Source organism: Herpailurus yagouaroundi, unplaced genomic scaffold (genome assembly GCF_014898765.1).
Source record: "Herpailurus yagouaroundi ecotype Mexico unplaced genomic scaffold, PumYag 141, whole genome shotgun sequence".
Lineage (NCBI taxonomy): Eukaryota > Metazoa > Chordata > Mammalia > Carnivora > Felidae > Herpailurus > Herpailurus yagouaroundi.
The window spans coordinates 58,711,575-58,716,496 of NW_024412396.1; the positions used below are offsets into that span (position 1 = coordinate 58,711,575).

At 45.6% G+C, this 4,922-nt stretch overlaps 1 protein-coding gene across 1 annotated transcript in view; it reads left to right on the plus strand.

The window, feature by feature from the left end:
• Positions 1 to 4,156: 4,156 nt before the first annotated feature.
• FLRT2 (fibronectin leucine rich transmembrane protein 2) overlaps positions 4,157 to 4,922 on the plus strand; it is a 108,049-nt gene continuing 107,283 nt past the window's right edge. Inside the window, exon 1 of the mRNA XM_040477928.1 lies at positions 4,157 to 4,778. The gene's annotated coding sequence lies outside the window, so the exon portion shown is untranslated. The remainder of the gene's footprint in view (positions 4,779 to 4,922) is intronic.

The following is a 4,922-nucleotide window of genomic DNA, read 5'->3' on the forward strand; positions in this document are numbered from 1 at the left end:
ACCTCCATGGAGAGGCAAAGAAACCAAGGCTTAGGGGAAATGGATATTCAAGCAATTACTTCTACACTGATTTTTTAGTTCTTGGCCCAAAGGGATGTCCAGGAGCCAGGAGACTCCAGCTGGTACCTGGGGTTGTGGTATGCAGAAGGCTGGAAGTGAAAATAATGATGCAAAGTTCATATAAAATCAGTACATTATCAAAAGGCCTTCCCTCTACAGAGACTCTGTTTCAGTGCACTGAAGTACTTTGCATATACCTGAGTTGTTTTATTTACCTAATGAGTGTGTAATTATTTGTCAGTGTATCTCCAATGCACTGAGGTTTTGACAGAATAGAGACTAAATCTATTCATCAAAGTTTTGCTACATGTTTTGTGTTTTCTACAAATGTTTGTTGGATAAATGGGTGAACCGTGAACTGTATTGTGCTGTTTCATAACCAGAAGAGTATGCGTTTTAGTGTCACAGATTCACATGAATCAAGCCAAACTCACAAAAAATGCTTCCGTGTGTTTTATACCTGTGAGAGAAATGAAAAGTTACCTATCCACAGTGTGTTACCCATGGATTTCTTTACAGTGGCTCTCATCTTAGAAAAAAAAGATCGGCTTTTGCTCTACCTGCCACAGAAGCTTATCCATGATGTCAGCAAGCATGTTTCAAGCGTTTACCAGAATAATAGAAATGTAACAGCAACTAAATTCTTTGCGTAATTAGACAAATTAAACTAGACATTTAGACTAATGTATAGACAAACTTGTTGTTTGCTATTGTCCCTTGGAGGGACAATGAAATGAACATCATACTGTCAGAAAACCATGAATGGAAAGGAGGGATAAGAGGTCATGGATGCCATCATTTTGTAGGAAAGTTGGAATTCAACCAGCTGTGGCAATGAGAAGCAAGAAGGTAGGAGACATTTCAGAAAAGAACAGGATTTGGGGACTGGGTTTGGGGACTATAAACCAGGGAATAGTTGAAGATGGGTTTAAAATACATAGCCAAGAAGAGATAGTTGAACACTTTCCTGAGGATGTAGATAATACAGGAGGAATTTCCTGAGAGATTATTCCTGGGTGAACTCAATATCTGGGGTGTTTATGAATTGCACTAAATGCTTATTTTGTGCTTTTAAAAATTCTAAATTCATGAAGGTCAGCAGGACTTGTGACTCACTTCCAAAGCACAGAGTATGGAAAAGGACAAATAGTTTGTATAGTGGAGAAACCTTGCACACGATACATTAGAGAGTGATGATGTTATCATGAGTGACGTCATGCTGATATCATGCACCACCTGCTACGATGAGATGAGAACAATAGTCCACCTCCTTGGTATTTTTCTTTCCCTGAACCCAGAACTAGAGTTAAATCAGACAAACCTGAACTGAGAGACAAAATACCCTGCCATTATTCTTCAAAACTCCCAGGGTCATCAAAAACAAGGAAAAATGGAGGAATTGTCACACAGAACAGGAGATATGATGACTAAGGCTATGTGGTATCCTAGATGGGATCTATTACCTCCTTTGTTTTGATAACCGTTCCAGGGTAATGTAAGATGATAACATTAGAGGAAACTGTTCAGGTTGATGTAACTTTCCAATGTTTTGAAGGCTGGGACTGTGTGATGTAATGATAATATTGTTGGCAACAACTGAATAACAGCTGAACTTTCTAAAGCATTTTCACATGCACCGACTCATACTGTGACCATACAGCGAGTCTGGTAGAACAGGTATTTTTATGGCCATTTTATTAACGAGTAAACAGTGGCTCAGAGCCGAGCTTACCCGATATCAAAATTTTCAGTGCCTTGGGCTTAAACCATGATCTTATAAATCCAAATCCTGTGTTAGCTTTACTTCCTCAAAGTATTAGAAACGCAGGCCAAAGTGCATGCGCGTGTGTAGATGGGGGTGCGTACAAATAAATGGAGGGCGACCTAAAAAATTTGAAATGGCAGTCAAGTTTCAATTGAGGTAAGAACCCCACTGAGGATCAAAGTCCAAACAATAAGGAATGAGCTGATTTTTTTTTTTTGACTGTCACAGATGTGCTTTTTCTTTCTCTACTCTTGTACCCTTTTATATTAGTGATAGTTTCTTAATAAAAATAAAGTGACCTCAAAATCCCGGTTTTGTGAGGCTGCTAACTTATTACACTCTGGAGCCCCCGAACCACTTTGACTACTTTTTTCCTTCCTCTGGCTCCAGCAGCACATATTTCTAAAGCTGATGTAGGGGTCACGTGGTTAAGAAACTCGTTGCACTTATTCTGTTCATACATTAGATGTGATTTTTTTTTTGTACTTAATTTTCCTCGCCCCGATTACAATCGTCACATCAATAGTCTTTAGTAAGGAGCACATCCAGATGATATTGTTTCCTTATCATTTATTTAGTTTTTATTTTTAAGGGTTTATTTATGAGAGAGAGAGGGACAGTGCTAGTGGGTGAGGGGCAGAGAGAGAGGGGGACACAGAATCCTAAAGAGGCTACAGGCTCCCAGCTGTCAGCACAGAGCTGGGTGCAGGGCTTGACCTCTCAAACCCTTGAGTCCGGGGCTTAACTGACTGAACCACCCAGGGATCCCTATTTCCTTATAACTTACAAACAGCAATAATCTATAATACAAATTCTGTACATTGGCAGCTACCTTGTCTCACATTTTCAGTCTTCCTCATTTTCTAGCAGCACAAATGACAAGGTAAAACCTGTGCAGAGTTTCCTCTTCTTTTAAACCAAGATGTATTCTTAAAGGTGAAATAATTATACTGTTATCTCAGGTTAAGGTTTCAAAGACAGAACCTTATGTGGATACTCCTGTACACTTATGCACACCAAGATGAGTATTTGAAAGCAGGTAGATGAGTTATTTGTGCTAAAATGTGGTCTTCTCTGTGGATTCTGCCGCTTGACAAGCTCTCCCTAGGCTTTGCTGCCCCCTTGGCAAACTGAAAGGATTTACAGCGAAATTCTGCACCAAGCCGGCTGGAAACTGTTCCCATTTCCTCCCTGGGTCGGCCTCTCTCCGGAGGCGTTTGGAATGGCTATTACAGATTCCCATTGGCTTGGGGAGGGTGCAGAGAAAACTTAGAACATCCATCCTGTGGAGAGACACTTTTTTTTTTCTTTTAAAAATAACTCCGTTTTCACAAGAACCACGTGTTACCCTCTAAGTGATTTTTAAAGAACTTTTTCTTTCTTTCTTTCTTCCTTTCTTTCTTTCTGTCTTTCGTCCAGAATGGAGATGCAGAAAAAGGGAATCTGTTGAAAATTGTCTGAGTTTGCGCCGTGGGTGACGTTATGGCTCATTTGGGTGTGACGGTGACAGCGGAGGCGGCTGGCTGTCAGTTTCTCTTGTCTAGACCTCCATTCCCCCTCCAGGAGATGACTTACTTCCAACTCCAGTTAACTTCTTGGGAGTCCGGAACACTTAGACAAAGATGCTTACAAAACGCAAAGCATCTGGGTGGCCAAGGCTGAGCCTCCTGTATTCTATCTCTCTCTCTCCCTTATTTTTTAAGAATTCATTCATTCATTCATTCATTCATTCATTCATTCATTCTGCTTCCACAGGAGCCTGGGAAATATTGTCAATCCGAATCTAGGCACTTAAAGCTGACCTACTGTTCTCAATGTTGGTACGCAGATGTATTTTCTGCATCATCTTTCTTGTCCGTGTTTCCCTTGTTTATTCCGTCCTAAGGCGCGCGCTCTCCCTTCCATCAGCCCATTCACATCTTAAACTCCCTCAAACCCGCCCCCTACCCCATCCTCCCGTGTCTTGGTCTTATTTGAATATGTGGTCGTCTGCTGTGGCTGACACTGGGTGAGTGGGTGGGAGACAGCTCTCCCTGCGTTTTCATTTGGATTTCGCGTGGGTGGGTGGGGACCCTCCACCATTCGTCTCGCACACGCAAGAACAGTTAGAAGCTAGAATTAGAATGAGCGGCGAGTTCCACATCTTCAAAGCACCGCTAGGAAAGGAAATAATGCGGCGGGGGGCGGGGGCGCGGGAGGGAGGGAGGAAGAAACAGAGGAATAAAACCCAACTTTGCTGGCAACTTCAATACATCTGGTAACTGGAGGCAAAAAATAGATTCCGAGGGCTGGGTCTGGTCCGGATGAAACGCTAGGGCTCCTTCCCATGCCGGGGCCGGGCGCTGGAAGCCTGCCACTGGCGTCTTGCCACGCGAGTGCCCGCTGGAAACGCACGTGAACAAAGCTCTGGCCCCGCGAGCCGCCGCCTGCGGTTTCCGAGTGGATTCCAGCTTCTCCAGGGAGTGCAGGGCGCACACAGGGTTAAATTAGTTCCCTCCCCAGTAGGAGGGAGAGGAGGGGGAGGGGGGACGCAGCCTCCGGTCTCAGGCTGGGTACCTTGTAGTTAGTTGTACGGACGAAACCTGTCGCTGTCACTTGTGAGTCGGGCATCTTCCATTGTCGCCGCAGAAGAACCAGCGCCTGGAGGTATCAGCGGCGGCCGCAATCCCCGCGCCAAGGCGCTGCGCTGCTTCCGCCCGGGGTGCGTCTCGAGCCCTCGGTTCCGGGTGCGAAGCAGCTGCGAGGCGGCCGCTCCGCGCCCGCCGCGGTGTCCACCCCGAGCAGGGATCAGGTTGGCCGTTCTCAACGATGGGCAGGAGGGACCTTGGCGGTGACCCCTAAAACAATACCATGCCCCGGGAGCCCCGCTGCTGCCGCGCCAGCTTCTTCCCTTTCCACCTCCCCGACCCTGTCGGATTCGGATGAGCCCTCTGCGAGGAGACACGGAGGCCAGGTAAAGGGACAGAGGTGCCAGGTGGAGTTTCCAGCAACTTCCAGGGCTGCTGCTAAGCGGCTGGGGGCGGGGGGGGGGGCGGGATACGTGTATTTTTTGAACCAACGCAGGGGTGGTCATCGGGATGGGATGTTTTGGGTTTGT